General features: G+C 42.3%; 1 long non-coding RNA gene across 1 annotated transcript; it reads right to left on the bottom strand.

The window, feature by feature from the left end:
- Positions 1 to 1,245: 1,245 nt before the first annotated feature.
- LOC125942286 (uncharacterized) lies at positions 1,246 to 11,725 on the bottom strand. Its single transcript, XR_007464965.1, has 4 exons — positions 11,635 to 11,725; positions 10,201 to 10,313; positions 6,302 to 6,358; positions 1,246 to 1,376 (listed from the first exon to the last, which is right to left on the bottom strand). It is a non-coding gene; the product is annotated as an uncharacterized LOC125942286 (long non-coding RNA).
- Positions 11,726 to 13,477: the final 1,752 nt, after the last annotated feature.

The following is a 13,477-nucleotide window of genomic DNA, read 5'->3' on the forward strand; positions in this document are numbered from 1 at the left end:
ACATTTCACACGTTTCGCCCTTCGTCATTGACTGGGACGCCGCCCTTATCGGAGAGATAGGGCACTAGGCGCGGCGAATGAGATTTTTAAAAAATGGCCTCGGTCACTCAGAAGCACCTGTTCTATCGTGCATCAACTCGCACGTCAGTCCCCGTCGCGCATGTCGAGCGTGAAGTCGAAGTCATGCGCTGCGTATTATCGCTCGGGGCAAGACGCGCCTGCATGCCGTATCCTCAATTTCAATTGTTTTCGTCGTCGATTCTACAGCAGAAGTCTTGTCTAACAAGATTATACGCGAGTACAAAAGAACTCTAATGTAATGATAAATGTATTAATAGCGGTGGTAGTTAACCTATCAGTTATATTCGATTTTAGCAGTGGCAGTTAACTAATGCTACACTGTAAAAACAATTTCTTCAGTTTACGGTGAAAGTTGAAGGTAAAACGTTGCCGGACACTTTTCCGTAAATGAAAAACAGCGTTTCCGTCAAACGGATAGTCTGTAAAAATTTTTTCCCTTGAATGGAAAACGAAGAGTTCCGTCAAATGGAAAACGGTGATTTCCGTCGAATGGAAAACGGAGAGTTCCGTCGAATGGAAAACGGTGATTTCCGTCGAATAGAAAATGGTTATTTCCGTAGTTGTGATCACAGAATTGTCTGTATTTTCCAAATACAAAACGGTGAGCTCCGTAGAACGGAAATTCTGTAAATTGAGCACCGTACTTTCCTAATTAAAAACGGACAGACCGTAGTGAGGAAAGGTATACACATAAAACACACAAAAAGAACAGAAAGGAAGACAGAAACACCTTTTTTTTGTTCTTCTTGTGTCCATGTCTTCTATGCTTGCGTGCCTGTACCATGAATCCGTACGAACTTGTTCAGCTTTATCTTGCTTCGTATCAACAGGTGCAAAATTTGTTTTGTAAATGATGATGCGGGTGTATATCTCCAGCAAATGAGAAAATTGTTGGTTTCATTGAAATAAGTTATACCAAGTTGTACATTACAACATGGCTAACTCACATCAGATATAGCTTGAAATGGGGCAGAAATCAATGCACATAAGTGGACATACACCACACTGAAAATGCTGTGTGTGCACGTTTCCTCCTTGTGTAACTGTCTTCTACACCGCTTCATCTTCGTGTCAGTGTTGCCATGTTGCATTTGAGTTCTGTACATGACGTGTAGAAAGCATACATACAAATTCGTGCCCAAAAAGCAACAAGCCACCTGAATCTGAACGAAACTGCGTGTTTATTGTGCTTTACTGAAAAAAACTTGCAAGATAAGACACTAGAAATGGGCTGACTAGAAGGATTGGTTGAGAATCGGAATGACTGGTTGCTTGCAGATGCCTCCTGCCTTTGCCTGAAAAGAAAAAAAAAACAATCAATTAAGACTCTCTATTAGTAGTAAAATCTCGTTACAAGAAACACACGGTTATGAGAGACATTTCAAAATGGTTTGGTTGGTTTTCCTATGTTCGCCATGTTAACAACATTGCATACAAGAGACATGGTTATAAGAGACACTCGGTTCACGGCCGCTGGATCAAAAAAAGGTGCGGCCTGCCGCGTCGGACGCGTCGCAATGGGAGCGAATGTGACAGCCGTAGTTGCATTGTCGGCCGCTTGGCTGGGACGAACGGCGCTAGTCATCGGCGATGGAACGCGCCGTCGGCTGGCATGCGCGACGGCGTTCCAAGCGCGTTCCTGACGCATTTGCTATGCCGATGCCAGACAACAGCCCCTGACGTGTGGCGCCGCGGCGGATCACAGCGTTTTCGATGCATGCGGCGGGCCGCACCTTTTTTTATCCAGCGGCCGTGCTCGGTTACTAAGGACAACTTTTTTTATGTCCCTAGAGCAAATTCTACACTATTTATAAGAGACACAACCCAGACACGCTCACGTAATGCGGCTAACTTAGTACTAACCGGTATGCGCTGCAATTTTCAGTCCCTTGGCTCTATTTTGTTTCGTTCCGCAGCCGGCTGTCATTCCTCGTATGGTTGAGACTACCAATTTCACTGAATTTTCTGCCATTATGCTTCTATAATCGTCGCGCTCCCACACCGACTCTGTGACAGAGTACCATTGAGTTGGATTTCTGTCACAGCGTATACGGTGCTGGTCGCTTTGTATGCCGGTAATCAAACTCCGGAGCCATAGCCATGTTTCCATGAGACAGCTCTGTTCGCATCAAAGATGAGTTTAAACACACTTTGGTGCTCATGTATAATAAAGTGGTCTAGTCCGACTCCTCAGTGTTTTTAGAATTTTGGTTACAAGAGACATGTTTCCCAAGTCCCTTGGGTGCCTCTTGTAACAAAGTTTACTGTACCACCATCATCACCGTTTTTAGTCAGATACATCAACAATAAATGTTTTCCAAGTCACAAATGTAACTACCAGTGCTCTAAAAAAATGTCATACTCTGCCTTGTTGGTATATGTTCCTAGCCTTATAACATGAAAAACTTCAGATGAAATCTACCCAAGTTATTTGATGGCTCACTTGGAACAGGCAAAACTCTCACGTGCACATTGACAGTCAGAGTTTACATTTTCTGCCTATAGGTAGAGCTACCACGACCCCCACCATACTGCGGACCATGGCTTTCAACTTTCACTGCTCTAATAGAAAACCTTGCAGATTCCACTGTTTTCCCAAAACAATGAAGCACTCTTAAAACGAGCTCAAACCACTCATGTTGTACAATTCCGATGCAAAACAACCAAGCCAGAGTACTGTCCAGATGACCAGCTTATAAATTAGCAACAATATGAAGAAAGCATGCCTTGCAATACAACATGTGTGCCTTTCAGCCTCTTTCAGATTTGGTTGGTTTTTGTCATGAAAGTATCAATGTGCAATATACTTTTTACTTAAGCAATGATAATTGAAAGTTATGGTCGTCAGTGCGTCAACATACTATCTCCACCCCCTTAAAAAGTTATAATTATAGACACACCACCCAAGGTCAATCCACATAAGTCACTGTGTTCCCCCAAAAATTTGCCATTTTGTCAGTCTGTGCTTTTCGAAGTAACCTGTAGCACTTTCGCGACGTAAATGAACCTGCAACAAGTACACATGGACCCCATATGTGGCAGCTACAGGCAGTACTGCTTATTCTGTCCATTCCTTGACTGGCAACCCCAGAACCAAACAAATAATGCAACATGTCGTTCCAGACAGCATTACTTGGGTGACGTGCTTAATTTGGGAATTCCGCCTCTCCTAAAGAAATTTTAAAGTAAAGCTCAAACTAAAGCAATGTCCAAATATGAGCGCTTCTCGTGGATTTTGAGAGTCAACGAGAGCAGAGCTATTTGCCCAAATGTTTGCGACTTCAATGGCAACAGGATGGCCAAATTTCGTGCTGTTAATAGATGCAGAGAAAAACACACTGAACTTAAAACATGTGCAATGATGTGTTTTCAAAGTTTTACTTTATATCGTAGCAGGGATACTCCGTGGTAATTAGTTGGAATTCATGCTATTTGCCTGCAGTCTGTGCCAAAATATTCTTAGAGCCATAGCCACAACACTTTTTCTTTGGGATTAATCAAAATACGGATTTAGCAGAATCCAGAAAAAAATGCTTCCGACTGAACAGGTGCTTCTATATTTTATTTTCAAAGACAATTCTTTTTCTTGCGAAACTAACAATGAGGGTAGCTATAGGGGCTTGTTTGTATGGCATCTTCCATTTTATTGCAGCGCAAGGCTGAACAACAGGTACAACAGAAAGGCACATTTGACATGCACACAGTGTTAACTTCCAACATCAGATTTATTTCCTGTTCTCGTCACTATATATACCCTCAAAACGTCATACAACACGTGTGAAGGCACGGTAAACATGAACTAAAGAAAACCAGGAACCACACGCATGCAGTTTTTTTAGCCACACAGATTGACACATGTACACATTTAACGTGAACAAAGATAATCAAGCTCTTTCGAGGATGACGAAATTGAAGGCTTACTGATGCATGCGTCACCAAATGTTGATATGTTTCTAGTGTCTATAGTTCAGCGCATTATCTTGCACCTGCTTCTATTCATGATGACTGCTTTTTTGAATCTAGGTTTGAACTTATCTTTGGCAATGAAGGGCAAGAAAACCGTCAGCAGCCAGGGTATTTAATTTGTTATTGTGTTCTCATAGCCTGTCATTTATACATCTAACAGTTTGGCCAATGTAGGACCCTCCACACCCAAGAGGAATGCGGTATACAACACACGCGATATAATCAATGAATTTGCTTTTATGTTCCTTCTCACATGCAGTATCCAAAATTCTTTCTGGCCTTGACTTCCCACACAGGCTCATTAATTTAGTAGGCGTCGAAAAAACAACATTGATGTCACTCCTTCCAGCAATCTTTAATCTGTGGGAGAAACTATGTATGTAGGGCATGGCAGCAATCTTTTTCTTTATATCGGTACTTGTACCATATACCTGCTCAGAACCTTTTTGCTGTGCCTTTTTAAGCAGTCCTGCTGCGACTGACATGAGCACGTGGCTCGGGTAAACAAAGCCGCTTAAACGTGAGACTTGCCGTTCGAAGCAATCGTGCATTAGGTGCAGGATAGCCATGTGACGGGAAGTTTGGATTCCTTCACATTAATTTTGTGCTCACCGATAACAAAACCTGCTGGGGTTAAGAACCTAGAGCAAGTAAGCCACTTTTACCATTTCATTCCGTGCATACAAACTTGAAGAGGGGGAATCATGAAGGTGTGTTTCAGTGAAGCGCTCAAGAAGCCAAGCCGGCAACTAATGCACAATAGCTTCAGATGGCAAGTCTCACGTTTAAGCGGTGCTGGTTACCCGAGCCAAGTGAAAAAAGGTTCCGAGCAAGTGAATGGTACAAACACCGACATAAAGAAAAGAAAGGTTGCTGTCATCCCCTACATACATAGTTTCTCCCACAGAATAAAGATTGCTGGAAGGTCTGATATCAACATAGTTTTTTCAGCTCCTGATAAATTGGGAAGCCTGTGTAGGAAGACAAAGCCAGAAAGAATTGCGGATACTGCATGCGAAAATGAACATAAAAACAAATTCATTGATTGCATCACGTGTGTTTTATACGACATTCCTTTGAGTGTGGACGGTCCTACATTGGTCAAACTGGTAGATGTATAAATGACAGGCTACGAGAACACAATAACAAAGTAAATACCTGGCTGCTGATGGTTTTCTTGCCCTTCATTGCCAAAGATGCAAGCACAAACCTAGATTAAAGAAAACAGTTATCATGAGTAGAAGCAGGTGGAAGATGATGCGATCTTTGTTCGCGTTAAACGTCTACATGTCTGTCAATCTATGTGGCTAAAAAACTGCATGCGTGTGGTTCCCGTTTTTTTTTAGTTCATGTTTACCGAGCTTTTACACGTGTTCTATGACGTTTTCAGGGTATATATAGTGATGAGAACTGGAAACAAATCTGTTGTTGAACGTTAACGCTGGCTGTGCGTCAAATTTGCCTTTCTGTTGTCCTTGTCGTTCAGCTTGCGCTACAACAAAATAGAAGATATCATTGATTTCATTGTCGTCAGGCTCGGGCACAAAATAAAATTTGTTCACCAAAATTAAGTGGTCACCAGGCATGTCTAGTTGAATTTATCTGAACACGCTCTACTGTCGGTGGTGAAGATGTTGCCAGTTTAAAGGGCTGCAAGAAGGCACTAGTTATGTTTTCTAGGGCAAGAAGGCAACAGAGTATGTTACCTAAGGCAAGTAGTCACAGGAATCCTGGATCAGTAGAAGAAAAATTAGAAAATAATAATTGGTTGGAACATATATGTCACACACTTCTGAGTCACCAAGCGCTTGTCTTTGTCTCCCTTTCTTGTGCCTGTGTATTTTTATTGCGCTAAGTTACTTGTTCATTTATGCACTATGATGATGAACTTGTTTTGGAAAACTTCAAATGTGTACGTGACGTTTGACTCCCTTTTGCATGTAAGTAAACATTATGAACTTGTCGCTGTGAACAGTCATCTCCATTTGCAGTACACTTGTGATATAGGGTTAACATTATTTGAAGGTTTGTGCATTAAGGCAGGAGAGCAGCACTTGCTGGATGGCTCATCAATTAATTTGCAGAAAAGTGCAGCAGTGTGCAACGATTGCATCACTAATGACCTTGAAAATCTTGTTAGTTATTCATTTGTAAACACCTGTTGTCAAACAGCCTGCTGACTAAAGGTCTGAACACGTTATACAGAATTATAGCAGGTACTACTACACGAAAGAAAACCTGTAATAGAACCTACCAAATACCGTATCAGTGTAGTGGCAGGTCAAATGGCTCCTCAATGCTTGTGTCCTTCCTGGGAGAAGGAAAGTAATGTTAAGCTTACACTGACAGCACCAAACCACACAAACGTAACTGCCACAGGACATGAGGAGTTGTAACTAGATACAGTCAACCTGCTTAACCATCTCATAGACATTCAACGACAGAATATACCTTCATGGAGCCTCTAATCTATGAAATTCATGCTGTAATACAAACATGCTAGCAGACAGAATTAAAATTACATGCATGGAAATTCTCAGAAAAACTATATTTCCTAGCTACCACAGTCCACTCCTTGTGAAGTACAAGTGACGGTCTAAGCTACAATCAGAAGGTGGAAAATTCAGGATCCTTTCTAGTAAACAACTAACCATATCTCTACCTGTACTCAGCAATACAAAGGTGAATCACAAGTACTATACTGATAAAGAAAAGTTCAGAACTGCTGCTAAGTGAGTGCTATAAATAAATGATTTCGAATTGATCTTCATGTAAGACTAGGCGTGTTAACTTTCTTTACATTACATGAAAGACTGGTCAGAAAAATATTGCATTCAGTCAATATTGTGATTTGCAAAACAGTAGTAAGAGGCTAAGGTTGGAGACCCTCAGGTGGTATGTTGCGATGTTTCGAGAAATTGTTTCAAGGAGCCTCTTTCCTTAACCCTTTCACATGCCAATTAGTTGTGTTGATTGAAAACTTAGCTTCACCACATTTCTTACATCTTCATATTCATAAAATGCTTGCAGAAGTACAATAGATTAGGAGTTTTCAGTTCTTTAGTGAATTTGTCAAGTTTATGGAATGTGCACTCCATACAAAAACTCAGTGCAAGTACATCAGATTTGCAAACATCAACTATTTCATGTCTACCAGGCTTGAATAGCACCTATCCAGCCATTCGAAAATTATGACTGGTGCAACACACTGTGAAAAACGATGAAAGAAGTGACATACATACAATTACATACACCAAGCAAAGTACCCAACCATCTACCTTCGTACTTCCTTTACTAAAACAATTTGCCTGTGTAATTCAAACATGCAGCACTATTTCAATTAGAAGAGTTTGAAGATGTACGGGACACATTTTAAATATCCTTACTTTAATCAATGGCATTGCTATTAATGCACTATCTGGGTGTATTGAATTGTGTGCATAGTGTCGGAAAGGATTAATCATATTCATGTAATCTTTACTGAAACTCAAGGCATAATACTTATATTTGTTTAGTTTTGTGATGAGACAACACGACAGATGTGGGAGTTAAAAAAGCATCTTTATAAAATGCTGTAGAAAGCAAGTTGAAGCAATTTTCTACAACCTCTCGCAATACCGAGCTATTTCCCATGAGTGTTCTAACAGTTCCTTGTAACATGATGCACTGTTTTCACAGACATAGCTTGAATCTTTGTATCTCAAGTTTTGGAAGCAACTTATGAATTGCTATAACAAGCAGATTTGAAGCCCCTACCCAGACTGCACAGCCACTTTAACACCACGTGTAATGAATTATGTCATCCATATGGCACAGTTTCCGATTATATTCAAAAGCATGAATCTTATAATTGTAAGTTATGTAAGAGTGCACCTATTCGATTACTTGGGGACAGCACGAAAAGACGGGAGAAGGCTAGACAACATAAATGCAGGCAAAGAATTTTGTTTACAGACGAATAAATATATATATACTAGGCTTGTCCTGCGTAGTTGCAGCTGCTGGATAGCGGGATAATGTAAACAACAACCGCACAGTTGATGAACTGCTGTTCTGCCTTTTGCTACACTTTGCGTCAAGGCTCGGTCCGAGTCACCCTTTTCGCACAATGTACCCCGATTGCTCGACGTGAAAAATAAAAGGAAAGTTCCAGATTTCCCAACAGTCTCTTTGACACTATGACTGACCTTGTGAATATGATATAACAGTGGCCACCACACTTTAAGGAAATGTTAGACATGGGTTCACAAGCTCTCCTCCACTTGGTGATGCCTCGATTTCTTGAGGACACCTTTTGGTGTTCCTGTGATGAGCTTCACAGCCAAAGAGTGTGCCGACGCGGAAGGCAGAATAGCCTCTTCCAAACATTGGGCATAGCTCCAGCATACATAACACTAACCAAAGAAAACCCTGCGGTCCAGAAATGGAAGATCACTGTCTAGTGGTAGTTTTCCCCCGTACATGAACTCATCTAGCACTGCAGAGAAGACAGGAAGAAAATCACTCTACCCATTTAGTAGCCTTACTTCACCTAATATAGAGGAGAAAGTTGCCAATGAAGCAAAATAACTTTACTACACTGGTGCCCACAATAGCTAGTGTTTTACGGTTACCTGACAGTGTTTTTGTCTGTGAGAAGTTGCCAAGCAAGGCTACTCAAGGAGTTCAGCCATTTTTTAATGTCTCCTCCAAAGTGCCAGGTGTGCTCATGGAAGTAAAACTGCTGGAAGGCAAGCTCCAATATCTGGCTTGAAGGTTTTCTGTGGTGAGCATCGTGCTGGATCTATGCCCCACATTCAAAAGTGTCTTGGCCTTTCCTATTAGCGCACTTGAACACTGAAGCGTGTTGTTGCTACAGGAACACAAGGGCACTACCACGAAGTGGAGGGGAGCTTCAAGACCCAAGTATGGTTGCTTTTAATTGCCAAGAAGCATTTAACGGAGCTGAACATAGGTGAAGTCTTCAGTCGGAGTACTTCAAGGAAGCCAAGGCCTATCACTGCTATACAATAGGTACACAAAGCTGTCAATTCAAGCAAATTGCTAGGGAGAGTTGGAACTACCTTTTTATTTTCAGGGCCAACAAGCTGGTCAGGTACGAAAATGTCAACCGGACCAGGTCAAGACGAGAAGTTTGCATCAAGAAGTATGTGCTGGAGATCATAGGAAGTGCAGTTGGTGCTGTTTACAACATCCTACTGCCCTGCAGCAGCAATTATGTAGGACAAACAGGACGACGACACAAGGACTATCTTAGGAAACACGCACAGACCCTCGACACAAGATGGGGAAGCAACGTAGCTATTGATGCTGCTTTGTGCAGTTGTATATCAAGTTTTGAGCAATGAAGAATCCTCATGGCACATGTTCAAAACATACAAAACTCGCAGAATAGTCCCCGCATATGCTAGTGTGTATACACTTAATCTTCTAGACAAATTAAGGTATTTCAGATGAACTGCTAGAGCGTTCTGAACTGGGCTGGTCTGTGCATGTATAGGAAGAAACTGAATGGTGCCATAGACAGGATAAAGGGAATGCGTTGCTGTGCCCTTCACCTTCACTTCATTCTGGCAGTAGTACTGTTCATTCCCTTCAAAATATTCATATATTTTGGTCATCTGACCACGTGACACAGCTGTGTGCTGAAGCTATATTTTACCTTGTTATGATACCTTCCAATGTCACACGCAAATCCGTCGAGGCATCTTCCCCTATTATAGTAAGCTGAGCAGTGGCTAACAGTGAGCTTAACTGTGGCTACACTTAGTTACCATGGAGCCCATGCATGACAGTGTTAGAGGTCAGTATGCAGGTGTTTTTGCATACTCATAGAGGCAAACTAAACGAAGAATTTTTATTGGTGCATGTTTTATCTGTTGCCTCATATCCCGAAATCTGGTGCTATTAGTGTTTTTTGAACACAACTTATGTGCAACCGAGACAAGTATGAAACAATCCCACTTTCAAGTCGACGTCCTCATGCTGAACCAATTGGTTGCCCCAGGAAGAACAAAACATCATTTATCTTGTGGATGCATCTGCAACAATGATTATACTTGTATAGGCATTGTCATTCAACCAACATTTGCAGTCAATGTCCATTAGGACTGCATATGCATGACTGATATACGATAGAATGGCACAGCTTACCAGAACAAATAGCACAATGCAAGACTGCTTTGCCACTGGTGTTGCAAGCAGGCCCCCATGACTAAGAAACTGAATGCAAGGCGGCACACAGACATCCTTCACTGGTGCAACAGCTGCAAATGAAATACTGATATCAGTTACTTTCTCACCGGTCATCCAAAGCAAAGCACAAACATTTTTATATACAATTACACTATTGCATATAAGCTCGTCACTGAGTTACTGTTATTGCTGTGAGATAGCTCACAGTATTTTATAAAGTGCTAATGGCCTCGTTTAACTTTTTGCAAAAAAAACTTTATGAAGCACTTTCTATTAGAAAATGAGCTGACAAAAATTTTGCCCTGCATAACTTACAACACATGCACGCATTTTAGAATTATTGCAGTGATGCGTGTAAGCTGAAAATTAGTCTATGTAACTCGAGACAGTAAGTGTGAACCTCCCTTCAACATCAGTGTTGACATATAGTTTGGTTTGTTTTTACACTTGTTAGGAATATATATAACTTTGGAATGTCCGTAATGCACGTTTGGCCACCACTATTCTATGTCAAGGTTAAGTTAAAAATTACTTTTCGCATGCATTTGTTTTACAATTACGGCCGCATATGGGCAGAACTTAAGCGGCAATCCTGCCTCCCAGAATACGTGATATGCTGACGTACTGCGTCAGAACGTTAATCGTCAGCCTGGTAGCTGTCAAAAAAAAGAATACAGATTGTCAGGTAGAAAATAATCCGTTTCCTTTGCAATGACTCTTAACGGGTATCACGCGGACAACTTTCAATTGCGATCGTGCACGATTGCTCGGGCTCTACTACAAACGAAAGGGCACCGTGTGACACCCGTGTTCCCTACCACTGCAGGTGGCACAAGGTTATGGCAGTAAGCACGCTCCACCGTCATTTGATTGTAATGAAGGGGCATGCACATCGAACATGCTCAATGAGGTCTTCATACATGAGCAATCTTCCAATCCCGGGCGTGAACACTGCGATTATGCACGCCCAGCCAAGGCACTGCGTCACCGAATATTGGTAACATAACGTTGCACCGCGTCGAGAGAAATACTAACGGGTACAACGCCTTCACTTATATTTGGAACGCTGAGCACACAGCACAACACAGTACTAACTGGAATGCTAACGTCCGTAAACCAGCGGCCACATTAGACGACAAAGGAGCGACTAGAGGCGTCAACGCCGCTAATATTGCCTACACGTCTCAGTTGTAGTGAGTATGCATTCAACACAACAAATGAAACACCCCTTTATCACAGACTCGCAATGTCGCTTTGTCAATCCTCATGGCCAAGGAATCTCGTTAAAGAGAGTGCTCACACAACACAATTGAGCCCATCACCGGCCATCGCGGAGCATTTCGCACGCGCGACGTGCACCAACAACGAAAAAAGGACACTTAAATCACTTACTTGTGTAACAATCCAGCGCCGATTCCTTCCTATTTAGTGTGAAATCACAAATGCGACAGGAACACCACCTCCACTGTCCGCCATTAGCGAGTACTCGTACAGTTGTTTGTGCTGGAGGAATCCAACCCAGCGTGTAGGCGCGATGAAAGGGTGGTAAGCAGCGCCACCGCTCAAACCCTACCTGCTTCTTTTTGTGTGTTTACTATGCTCGCACGCGAATAATGTTCAAACAGCGTTATCTATGGTGATATATGTAACTGGCAGTGAGAGTAGACAGTGTCTTTTCGTTATATTCTTTGCGTGTTCATTTTTCACTAGTAACATGTTCAGTTGCCCTCCACATGAAATTACGGACGGCTCTCCGTATTTCAAAAACGGAGCTCACGTCCGTCTTTTTTACGTAGAATCCCGCCGTTTTTCATAAACGGAGCTCACGTCCGTCTTTTTTACGTAGAATCCCGCCGTTTTTCATAAAACAGAATGGTCTACGTAAATTTTACGTAGGTTTTTGCTGTAAAATTACTGAAATTTTTTACAGTGTATAGCGGTGGTGGAACTATAATGCAATAGCGGTGGTAGTTAACCCATCAGTTAGATTCGACGAACAGCCACTGTGCTTGCCGCTATCATTGATTTGTGTTGCTCTTGCTCGCCTTTCTGGCCGCAAATTCGTCCAGCGAAGAGTTACAATCTCAACATGCACTTTCTTGCACTGTTCACTTCTTCACTGTCACTACAACGTGAAGAAAACATGCGACCAACACTGTTGCTTCATAGTTTTACTGGCTCCAGACAGACAAAGCGGTTGATGTACAGCTTGAGCGAATAAACGACGCTTTATAGAATGGTATACGGAGATAACACACACACAAGCGTTGAATTTTGAAAGCGGGATTTTTTCCGAGGATGTGCAGATGCATTTCAACACTCTGACCGATGCACCATTTTGACAAGATATTGGGAACGAAGAACGCCCGAGATTTTCTGAAACATTTGCTATCTACAACTGTGGCTAATTCTGTGTCAGTGCAATAGAATTCCGCATCTTTGGCTCAAAAAGATTTGCCATATCTTGAGTGCAATTTGCAAATGTGTCCTGGGCAGTGCCGCGGCATATGTGTAAGCTTTCACTACGGATGAATATTGCGGTTGCCAGTCGGCGATTGTGCGTGCCGTTGTGATAAGTGTGTGGGCCCAGACCTCGGACGCTACAGAAAAGGTGCCGTGAACGAAGGTGGAACACTATCGCGACGAGGACGCAAAAATTGCGAATGTTTTGCTTACAGAAAGCCACAGATCTGTAGCTACGGTGTTCTGCTGCTGAGAACGAGGTCGCAGGTTTGATTCCCGGCAGCCGCATGCCGATGGAGGTCGAATACACATGCACTCAGATTAAGGTGCTCGTTAAAAAAAGTTGGCAGTCGCTTTAGGATACACCAACGAGGATGAAGGCGAAAGCCTGCGCGCTCGCGAGACATTCATTAAATTACTTGACATTATCATTCGAATGCGTTGTTACTTCCTACTACTTGTTTTCTCCCCCGGAAGGTTGTGGGTCAGGCTTCCACCAATCCGGAAAATTCAATGGCACCGAAATGGATGCATGGTCCCACCACTGGTGGTCGTATCCACCATGTTTGGCGTCAAGGCAAATTTAATTAGGCACAGTTAAGAGAGTTGATTAAGGCACTCAAACACACGACCTTTGCCCGTTGAAAACAAGTAACCCGAAGTTACAACACATTCGAATGATTCATGGAGTCACCGTGCCGCTTGGTGCGACCAACAAAGCTCGTAGGTTCGAGCGCCTTAATTAACTCTATTGCTTAAGGTAAAGTTATTT

The sequence above is a fragment of the Dermacentor silvarum genome, chromosome 1 (assembly GCF_013339745.2).
Source record: "Dermacentor silvarum isolate Dsil-2018 chromosome 1, BIME_Dsil_1.4, whole genome shotgun sequence".
Lineage (NCBI taxonomy): Eukaryota > Metazoa > Arthropoda > Arachnida > Ixodida > Ixodidae > Dermacentor > Dermacentor silvarum.